The following is a 12,095-nucleotide window of genomic DNA, read 5'->3' as shown; positions in this document are numbered from 1 at the left end:
TTTCAGTTAGTAGTCTGGTGTTTAACCATTTGCACCACCCAGTTAAGCATATTTGTGTCAAATAATGAGGGAAACAGATGCCAGGCCTCGGGGTGGGTTTGAACTGTCAACCTTTCAGTTAGGCCGTTTGCACCGCCCACTTAAGTATATCTACGTCCAACAATGAGGGAAGAATCAACATGAAACAAAAGACATGGAGTTTCTTTCATTGTCCCACAACCACTTTCCTAGACACCTTTGCCTGAGAGTTCTGTAAACGGTTTCAGAAAAGCAAGACACCCAGTGAAGGTTTTGATAGGTAAGGGAGAATACTGCTACCTCCTCTAGAGAAAATAGCAAGTGTGAGCTGCTATGAGGAAGGGACCTGGAACCCAATTCACAAGCACTGGGCTCTGAAGAACATCCTAGGTTAGCTAGAGACTGTATCAAGTGATCAGCAAGAGACCAAAGGATAAATATTTAACCCCAGGAATACTTGTGAATATCAATATAAAAAATGTATTCTTGCAAGAGGAAAGGAAAAGGAAATAATGAGATCTGTCACCGGGGGTATAAGTTTCAGATTGTGAAGAAAATTATCCAATAAAAGTGAATATTTCTAGCGGTTCAGTGTAAATATTATGATTTCTAACATAAATAAATCGAATTCACAAAACCAAATATCAATTGTATGATTACGGTGGACAAAACAATGCATTGGCAAAATAAAAAAAAAAAATGATGTCCTTATTCAAAGAATGTGCATTTTGATTTTGAGAAAGAAATCATTTTTTCTTGAAAGTACTTGAGATTGGTCTAACCAGCCTATCTGTGTGAATATCCAAAGAGTATATCAAAAAATAGGAGCCTCTTGGGCACAATGGCTAAGTGCTGGACTGCTGACATAAAGTTGATGTTCTGAACTCACCCAGCAGCTCTGCAGGAGAAAAGATCTGGCAATCTGCTCCTGTAAAGATTACAGTCTAGGAAACCTTATGGGGCACTTCTACTCTGTCATAAGGGTTGCTATAAGACAGAATTAACAGCACACAATAAACAACAACCTTATCATAAATAAAAGATGCAATTGGAAAGTTTTCAAGCAAGCAGGGTCTGAAATGTGCTCTATTATATACACACTCACACTCAAGCACACACACGCACACATATCCTTGAGAATGAGATGGTCTCTACAATGTAATATTTTGCTCTTCTAGATTCATTGGGAAGATGGAAAGGGGAAACCTAACAGTTATCAGTGAATTTGTCCTTCTGGGACTTTCCAGCTCTGCAGAAAGCAACACCTCCTGTCTGTACTGTTCCTCTGTATGTACTTAGTCATCGTGTCAGGGAACACGCTCATCATCTTGGCTATTGGCTCTGACTCTCGCCTCCACTCCCCTGTGTATTTCTTTCTTAGCAACTTGGCCTTTGTTGACATTTGTTTTACTTCCAATATAGGCCCCCAAATGGTAGTGAACAGTTTGGCTGGTAAAAAAACTATCTCTTTCTCAGCCTGCCTCACTCAGCTTTTCTTCTTCATTTCTTTTGTGAATACGGGCAGCCTCCTTCTCTGTGTGATGGCCTGTGATAGGTATGTGGCAATACGCCACCCTTTACATTATACCACCCTAATGACTCTTCGCCTCTGTGTCCAGCTGGTGGCCGGACTCTGGGTAGTTACCTATCTTCATGCCCTCCTACACACTGTCCTAATAGCACGTCTGTCCCTCTGTGCCTCCAACATTATCCATCATTTCTTCTGTGATCTCGACCCACTACTACAGCTCTCTTGCTCCGACGTTTCCTTCAATGTGATGGTCATTTTTACAGTGGGAATTCTATTGGCTCTCACGCCCCTTATCTGCATCCTCATATCTTATGGATTTATCTTCTCCACCATCCTGAAGATAACTTGTACTCAAGGGAAGCAGAGAGCCTTTTCCACCTGTATCTGCCACCTGTCAGTGGTGATGCTGTTCTATGTCACAGCCAGTGCTGTTTACTTCAGCCCCTCCTCCTCTCATACCCCTGAGAGGGACACTCTGTCAGCCATCATGTATACCGTGGTGACTCCGATGCTGAATCCTTTCATCTACAGTCTAAGGAATAAGGATATGAAGAGAGCACTTCAGAAAACATTTCATAAGGGCAGAGTCTTTTATAAAAAATCACAAACTCCCAGGCTGAATTAAACCAATGAGTTTGGTGATAAAATAAAATGTATTTCTAGGGGAAATGAGAGCAGCCAACTGTTATTAAATGCATTTTTAATGACGGAATGTGTGCTATTCATTTCATCTGGACATAACATTTAAACACTTGATTAAAGGTATGAGATTTTGAGATCTGTTTCTCAGATAATGAAAGTGACTAGGGGAAGTCACATGGTGTGCATGCAGCTCACAGATTGTAAGCGTCTTAGTCATTTAGTGCTGCTGTAACAGAAATACCACAAGAGGATGGCTTTAACAAATGGTTGTTCATTCTCTTACAGTCTGGAAGGCTTGAAGTCCGAATTCAGGGCATCAGCTCCAGTGGAAGGATTTCTCTGTCAGCTCTAAAGGAAGGTCCCTGTCATCAATCTTGCCCTGGTCAAGGAGCTTCTCGGGCACAGGGACCCCAGGTCCAAAGGATGTGATCTGCTCCAGGTGCATCTTTCAGAGGTCCCCAACTCTCTGCTTGCTTCCCTTTCCTTTCATCTCTTGTAAGATAAAAGTTGGTGCAGATCACACCCCAGGGAAACTCCCTTTACATTGGCTCAGAGATGTGACCTTAGTAAAGTGTTATAATCCCACCCTAATCCTCTTTAACATAATCTATTCTTGCCTTATTAAGCACAGACAGAGATTAGGATTTACAACACAGGAAAATTACAATCACAAAATGGAGGACAACCACACAATACTGGGAATCATGGGCTAACCAATTTGACATATATTCGGGGGGTCATAACGCAATCCATGACAGTAAGTAAAGGAAGAGTCTCTGACTTCAATACATATATGCCCTAGTGATGAGATGTAAGTCTCTATGATGACTTTTCTAGATATTAAGATAACTTGTGATGAAATTAATATTTATGAGTTCAGATTTTTAGTTAAATAGACACAGACTCCACAACTAGATATTCAACTTAGCAGAGTAGTGAGGCCATCTCATTTTAAATACTATATTCTCTTAAAAATTTTTCAAAGAATTTATTTGTTTTAGAGAATATGTGTTTTCCTCCAACTGCCTCTCCCTACAAACACAGCCCATGATGTTATTCTTTTGACCCATGTCCTTGTAATACTTCATTGGTCACAGAATCTCTTTCCCAGCTGTAGCCACAGGCCAGATATCAGCTGATCTCTTTCCACTAGGATTATTGAGTGCATTTCAGGTTTGGAGAAAGTTTGTTTTTGCTTTTTTTTTTTTTTTAATTTAAGATGGAAGGGTATTTTTCTTTTCTTTTAGTCAAGTACGTGCCTTCTATCTGTAGAAAACATCAACTTCTTTCAAGAGGAAGCCACATACCCAATACCATGGGTTTTATTTTATTCTATGTCCACAAAACAATCATACACAGTATGCCAACATTATTATATTGGGGGGAGGTTATTCAATCTAATAAACTCCATGTTGGGTATTGACATTCCAATTCAACATCATTGTATGTTCAACCCACCCAGGTTCCTTTTTTACATTCTCACATCCTGGGATGAGTTAAGGTCATGCCTACCTGACCTTTTCCAACCTTAAAAAATCTCAGCTATGGCATCTTTGTAAATGATGGCTTGAGTGAAGACATATGTTCTATAAACATACACACATACACACCTTCTCAAAGAAAATCAAATACATACAGGCCTACCAAAACTTAATTCAGGAAAAAAGAAAAAATATTAATGTGTCTTCCAAAAATGCAACAAAACTTGTTAAAATATTTTATATCTTCTAACTTATTTACCAGAAGTCCCTGGGTCATGCAAACAGCTAAGCACTCAACTACTAGCTGAAAAGTTGACAGTTCGAATGTACCCAGAGATACCTTGGAAGACAGACCTATCATGTGCTTCCAGAAGGTCACAGCCTTGAAATCCCTATGGAGCAGTTCAGGTCTATACACATGGGTTTGCCGTAAGTCGGAATCAACTCCACAGCAACTAACAACAATAAGATATTTATCTAATTTACAATGTCTAATAAAGAATACAGGTTCACTCAATTAAGAAACAAAAGATTATAGAGAGAGAGAGCGCGTGCATTGGTAAGGTTATTTGTAACTTAACAGCTTTAACCAGTAACAATGACTATTTGCTTTATGCTTGTATAGCTCAATGACCGCCTGTTCCAAAGGCAAATTCAATTCCTCACTATGGATTTACATGCAAGAAACTGCTTGGGTTTGTGTGAATGATGGAATCCAAGCTCCTCCAAGCACCTATTTGCTTCACTTTTTGCTGAACCTTATCATTAAATAGGAGGATGTTTGTGAAACATTTGAAGAGGATAATATAGAATTTTCCATTTCTCATAGTTGTGTCACTTCGCTGATTATTTAGAGAAAAAAGAGGTCAAGTAATTAGAGTTACATCACTATATTGATTTGAAGAGGTTATTAAAGGATCACAGATTAATGTACAAAATTTGGACTAACCTAGGGAAGAAAGAAATTATGCATAGAATGAAAAGAATAATTTTATAATTTTATTCCTTACTTGATAAAAGAGACATTGGTCATATAACACTGAAAGCATGAGGTGATGAGCACTATGCACATGGTCCCCCAGGATTTTTTCCAGGTAGATGAAAGCCTTCATTTAACTTTTTAAGGTCAAGTAGGAGGTAGTTAGGATGATTTTTTGCTGTCTTATAGGAAGAAAAAAACAAACAAACAGAAAACAATAATTAGAGAAGTCTACAGATTGCAAGGTCCAAAAGTAAATCTGTGTGAATGGAGCTGGTGTTATCTAGGAAAGAGTGGATAGTAATAAAAAACATTGACAATAGAGCCAGGAAGTCCTAAATAACACAAGAGTTTAGTTAGAGTAACAGGAAACTAGGAAAATCAAAGTAAAACAATGATAAGGCAAAAAATGATACATACATATATAAAAAAAATTCCCAGAAGAAAAGCAGATTTAACTTTTTTTTTTTTGTAATTTCATTTTTAAGATTCGAAAATAATCACTGACTGCAGGGTTAGATAGATTCTAACATAATTGTACCATCTATGGGCGACTATGGGTCAGAACCGAATCAATGGCAATGAGTTTGATTTTTTTTTTTTTTATGATTTCCTCATATCAAATAAAGGGCCAAACATGCATTAGAAGGTAAGTCAACCATGCCCTTTTCTTATACTAATCTTGTCAGTGGGCTGCCCCCTGCAACACACATATACACACACCAGAAAAGTACTCAGAAGCTAGACATGTGTTCTGTGGTCATTAAAAAGACAAAGGTTAGAAACAGGTGGAAACTGACCGTAATGACAAGGAGTACTGCCTATTGTGGGAGTGAGCTGCATTTCCCTCTGAGAGTTTGCCTTATGCTGGGTTCTCTAGAGAAACAAAGTTGGTAAAGTATATAAATATATATAAAGAAATTTATGTCAAGGAAATGCAGTTGTAGAGGCTGGAATGTCCTAAGTCCATGGTTCAGGATAGAGGCTTCTCCTGATTCATGTAGCCTCAGGGGCTGGTGAACCCAAGATCAGCAGGCCAGAGAGCAAGGCTCTCGCTCCCAGCCTATGAGGATCAATGAATCCCAAGATCGGCAGACAAGACTGTACAGGTAAGCTGCTAGCTCAAGCCCCAAGAACTGGAGGTCAGAAAAGAGGAGCCAATTGCAGGATCCAGAGTGAGCAAAAAGCCCCTAAGTCCTGCCAGAATGTCTGCTTATATTTGAAACTCCCTTTCAACTGATTGGCTACTCACAGCAGATCCCATCATAGGGGTGATCACATATCAAATCTCAACAAGGAAGTGATCACAACATTACATGACTGCCAAAACACTGAGAATCATGGCCTAGCCAAGTTGACACACATTCTTAATCAGAGAGTCCTAGGGCACATATGTAGAAAGCATATGTGTGTGACGATAGCTCTTAGTACATTTAAATACGTTTTAAATAAATACTCTTAAAATAGTAATAACGGAAGATTTTGTCTTCCTGCTTTTTAATCTTGCTGTTGTAATTAAATGAGCATTGTTTTGCAAAAGAAATTAATAACTAGAATGGTGGAAGAAAATTTAGAACCCTAATGCAGACCCATTTATAAATGGCAATTTAATGTATGTCTACATTTATATTTTAATGAAATCTAAACATTATAGTTTATTTAGTAAACCTAACTGACTTACCAGGTGGAAGAAAAAATATTACACCACAGATACATAAACAATGATTAAAGATATAAATGTTAATAATAATAATAGTAGCGTTAAGAAAAAAGACTGGAGAACTTTCAGGTGTTTAGTGGCTTTATTACGCAATAGAGAATTCACAAAAAAATAAGAGTTCGATAGATCACAAACTCTCTAAAACACTGAGTAAAGCAAAAATCACTCTGATAAATTAGGACTACTAACGTATTTTACAAAAATAACATGCGCCTTCAACATTTGTTTGCCAACCACGTCCTTCTCTTTGGAAGGTATTTTCATAAACACACAATGCTAAATTTTACAGCAACATATTAGAAAAACTGCATAATAGCACCTCTGAAAATACCTTGTGGGTTGAGTTAGAGGTTGGCAAACAAATGTAGAAGTTGTGCTATTTGCATAGAAATATGGTATTTGTAATACACATGTACAGAAAGGAAGGAAGAAAATAGAACCTATTTCATATATATCCTGTTGAGGGATCCAGCACAATTCATTTAATTATCAAACTATAACGTTCCAGCAGTGCCAAGCTCCTAAGAATTACCTAAGAAAACTTTATTGCTGAGAAGTGCACAGCTCGTGTTCTCTCTCTCTTATTTAAATTCAAACTATAAAAAATAAATAGAAGTAGGGGGGCCAATATGGCTGACTAGGTAGACGCTACCTCGGATTCCTCTTGCAACAAAGACTCGGAAAAACAAGTGAATCGATCACATACATAACAATCTATGACCCTGAACAACAAACACAGATTTAAAGAGTTGACATGAATGACAGAGACAGAGAACGAACAAATACGGGGAAGCAGCGACTGTTTTCGGAGCCTGGAGCCAGCGTCCCAGTCAGGTAACCTTGGCGCCGGGCTTAGGACTGGGCCCAGGAGAGCTGAACACAAAATCTTGTGACGGCGCAAACAAGGGGCACAGCCCTACCTCCCTGAACTGACCCCAGGAGGGGGCCCAGCCGGTCCGCGTGGGTGGCGTGGTGACGCGGCTGGTGGGAGAACTCCCCGGGAGGCAGTGACTGGTTTTGGAGCCAGGAGTGCAGCGTCCCAGCCGGGGAACCTTGGCACCGGGCTTTGGACTGGGCGCAGGGGAGCTGAACACGGCATCTACTCACGGCACAAACACGGGGCACAGCCCTACTCCCCTAAACTAACCCCGGGAGGGTGCCCAGCTGGTCCGCGGGGGCGGCGCGGTGGTGCGGCTGGCGGGATGAGAAGTCCCCGGGAGGCAGTGACTGGTTTTGGAGCCGGGAGTGCAGCGTCCCAGCAGGGGAACCTTGACGCTGGGCTTTGGACTGGCAGCGGAGGATCTGACCACGGCTTTAGTGGGCCAGACCCTCGGGGGCAATCTCCACACAGCCAGCACACATAGGCGACAGATAAAATAGTCATCCCAAGGAAGATAAGCAACTTTGGCTATGTTCCGGGGTGCTACTCTCCTGTTTTTCTGAATCCCCCCCTCCCCTTCCCAGGTGGCTTCATTAACATTGGAATTTCCTGAGCCAGAGGGAGAACGGCTCCGGCTCCGCGGCGGCTTTCCTTTTCCCTTTTTTTTTGGTCTTTTCCTAACCCATTCTTCCGGCCTGAGAGAAGCAATGACAAAAAACCCAGAGACCAAAAACCCTTCCCTAATTGGACTAAAAACGCAGAACCAGCTCCAGCCAAGCATATATGATCCAAATCTCGGGCTTTCATCCTTACAGGGAACAAGGTGGCGGTTATAATCCAAAGGCAGTTCTGATAGGGATCTGACTGCATTTTTTTTTAGCAGATTTACTGGAAAAACAAGTTTCCCAGGTCTGATATCTCTGCTTATTCAACAGAGTCCTAACTGACCCACAACAGGGAACTGAGGGCTGAAGCTCCCCCCAGACCACCCAGCCTCTTGCCTTAGGGGTCTAAGGAGGGTGACACCTACCAATCAGTAGAGGTACTTACATTGGAGGCCTAAGGTACAGCTGCAGTGCCCTCCCACCAAGGTGCTATAGGAATAGAGACACACCTACCTCACTGACACTTCGGGGAAGCCTGTCAGCATCCTGCCCCCCCGGAGTGTGAACCCCAGCTGCTAATAGAATCTGGTGCACACAACTGTCACCACTACTTCTCGAGGTGGATAGGTGTTAGGGTGCAGCACACACTTGATGACCGCAAATCAGATTCTACTCAAGAATAGTGACTAGACTCAGGCATATATATCTGGCAACAGCCCAAACCAGCTGGTAATAGGTCATAAGTAAGTCAAGGGCTACAACAATCAACTCAGCACAATCTAATAGCCCATCCACGTATATTGAAAGAAAACAAAACAAGATAAGACTCCGTGAGCAATTATAGGATAAACCACTAAAAATAAATAAATAAATTAATTAATTAAAATAAATTTTTTTTTTTTTTTATCTTAGTGATGGCTCGGAGACACCAGTCGATATCAAACCACATAAAGAAGCAGACCATGACAGCTTCTACAACCCCCAAAAAAAAGAATCAAAATCTTTCCCAAATGAAGATACAATTCTGGAATTATCAGATACAGAATATAAAAAACTAATTTACAGAATGCTTCAAGACATCAGGGATGACCTCAGAAATGAAATAAGGCAAACCGCAGAAAAAGCCAAGGAACACACTGATAAAACTGTTGAAGAACTCAAAAAGATTATTGAAGAACATAGTGGAAAAATTAATAAGTTGCAAGAATCCATAGAGAGACAGCATGCAGAAATCCAAAAGATTAACAATAAAATTACAGAATTAGACAACGCAAAAGGAAGTCAGAGGAGCAGACTCGAGCAATTAGAATGCAGACTGGGAAATCTGGAGGACCCGGGAATTAACACCAACATAGCTGAAAAAAAATCAGATAAAAGAATTAAAAAAAAATGAAGAAACCCTAAGAATCATGTGGGACCCTATCAGGAAGGATAACTTGCGTGTGATTGGAGTCCCAGAACAGGGAGGGAGGACAGAAAACACAGAGAAAATAGTTGAAGATCTGCTGACAGAAAACTTCCCTGACATCAGGAAAGACGAAAGGATATCTATCCAAGATGCTCATCGAACCCCACTTAAGATTGATCCAAAAAGAAAAACACCAAGACATATTATCATCAAACTTGCCAAAACCAAAGATAAAGAGAAAATTTTAAAAGCAGCCAGGGAGAAAAGAAAGGTCTCCTTCAAGGGAGAATCAATAAGAATAAGTTCAGACTACTCAGCAGAAACCATGCAGGCGAGAAGGCAATGGGATGACATATACAGAGCGCTGAAGGAGAAAAACTGCCAGCCAAGGATCATATATCCAGCAAAACTCTCTCTGAAATATGAAGGCAAAATTAAGATATTTACAGATAAACACAAGTTTAGAGAAACTGCAAAAACCAAACCAAAGCTACAAGAAATACTAAAGTAAATTGTCTGGTCAGAAAACCAATAATATCAGATGTCAGCACAACACAAGGTCACAAAACAGAACATCCTGATATCTACTCAAGTAGGGAAATCACAAAAACAAATTAAAATTAATTTAAAAAAAAAGCTCATAACAGGGAATCGTTGAAGTCAATACGTAAAAGATCACAATAATCAAAAAGAGGGACTAAACACAGGTGGCATAGAACTGCCATAAGGAGACGGATACAAGGCGATATAGGACAATACAAGTTAGGTTTTTACTTAGAAAAATAGGGGTAAATATTAAGGTAACCACAAAGAGGTGTAACAACTCCATAACTCAAAATAAAAGCCAAGAAAAACTCAACAAACATAAAGTCAAATACTATGAAAATGAGGATCTCACAATTTACAAAGAAAAACGTCTCAGCACAAAAAAGTAAGTGGAAAAATGAAATTGTCAACAACACCCATAAAAAGGCATCAAAATGACAACACTAAACACTTATTTATCTCTAATTACGCTGAATGTAAATGGACGAAATGCACCAATAAATTTGCTGCTTCCCCGTATTTGTTCGTTTTCCGTCTCTAAGTCTGTGTTTGTTGTTCAGGGTTCGTAGATTGTTATGTACTTGATCGATTCACTTGTTTTTCCGAGTCTTTGTTGCAAGAGGGATCCAAGGTAGCATCTCCCTAGTCCGCCATCTTGGCCCCACCTCCAGCATTAATATATTTGAAGAAAAATCAGATAAAAGAGTTAAAAAAAAAAAAAGAATCATGCGGGACTCTATCAAGAGAAATAAACTATGAGTGATTGGAGTACCAGAACAGGGAGGGATAACAGAAAATACAGAGAGAATTGTTGAAGATTTGTTGGCAGAAAACTTCCCTGATATTGCAAAAGATGAGAAGATATCTATCCAAGATGCTCATCAAACTCCACATAAGGCAGATGTTAAAAGAAAGTCACCAAGTCATATTATAATCAATCTTGCTAAAACCAAAGATAAAGAGGCAATTTTAAGAGCAGCTAGGGATTAATGAAAATTAACCTACAAAGGAGAGCCAATAAGATTAAGCTCAGATTACTCGGCAGAAACCCCGCAGGCAAGAAGGCAATGGGAAGACTTATATTAAAAATTGAAGGAAAAGAATTGCCAACCAAGAATCATATATCCAGCAAAACTTTCTCTCAAATATGAAGGTGAAATTAGGACATTTCCAGATAAACACAAATTTAGGGAATTCGTAAAAGCCAAACCAAAACTGCAGGAAATACTAAAGGGAGTTCTTTGGATAGAAAATCAGTAATATCAGGTATCAACCCAAGACTAGTACGCTGGGGAGAGCAATCAGAAGTCAACCCAGACAGAAAATTCAAAACAATAAATCAAGATTAAAAAAGCACTCAAAATAGGGTAACAGCGATGTTATTACATAAAACAACATTAAAACAATAAAGAGGGACTAAGAAATGTAGTCATAGATCTTCCATACAAAGAGGAAGATAAGGTGATACAAAGAAATAAAACTTAGGTTTAAATTTAGAAAAATAGGGGTAAATGATAAGGTAATCACAAAGGAGAAAAACAATCCTACACATCAGAAGAAAAAAAAAAGAGACTCAGCAGAAACAAAATCAACAACGAATATGAGGAAATGACAATATATAATCTACTCAGCACATAAAATTATGTGGGAAAAAGAAACTGTCAACAACACACACAAAAAAAGCACCAAAATGATAGCACTAAATTATTACCTATTCATAATTTCGATGAGTGTAAATGGACTAAATGCATCAATAAAGAGACACACAGTGTCAGAATGGATTAAAAAACAAGATCCCTCTATATGATGCCTACAAGAGACATACCTTAGACTTAGAGACACAAACAAACTAAAACTCAAAGGATGGAAAAAAATATATTAAGCAAACAGCAATCAAAAAAGAGCAGGAGTGGCAATATTAATTTCTGACAAAATAGACCTTAAAGTTAAAACCATCATAAAGGATAAGGAAGTACACTATATTATGATGAAAGGGACAGTATACCAAGAAGATATAATCATTTTAAATATTTATGCACCCAGTGACAGGGCTGCAAGATACATAAACTCTAAAAGCATTGAAAAGTGAGATAGACAGCTCCACAATAATAGAAGGAGACTTCAACACACCACTTTCAGTGAAGGACAGGACATCCAGAAAGAAGCTCAATAAGGATACAGAAGATTTAAATGCCACAATTAACCCACTTGGCTTCATAGACATATACAGAACACTGCACCCAACAGCAACCAAGTATACTTTCTTTTCTAGTGCACATGGAACA

The 12,095-nt window shown here is 39.2% G+C and overlaps 1 pseudogene; it reads left to right on the top strand.

The window, feature by feature from the left end:
- The first annotated feature begins 1,209 nt into the window (after positions 1–1,209).
- Positions 1,210–3,311, top strand: LOC135230411 (olfactory receptor 1C1-like; annotated as a pseudogene).
- Positions 3,312–12,095: the final 8,784 nt, after the last annotated feature.

Source organism: Loxodonta africana, chromosome 2, assembly GCF_030014295.1.
Source record: "Loxodonta africana isolate mLoxAfr1 chromosome 2, mLoxAfr1.hap2, whole genome shotgun sequence".
Taxonomy (NCBI): Eukaryota; Metazoa; Chordata; class Mammalia; order Proboscidea; family Elephantidae; genus Loxodonta; species Loxodonta africana.
Note: the sequence above shows the minus strand (reverse complement) of the source record. Positions and strands in the feature narration are given on the sequence as shown.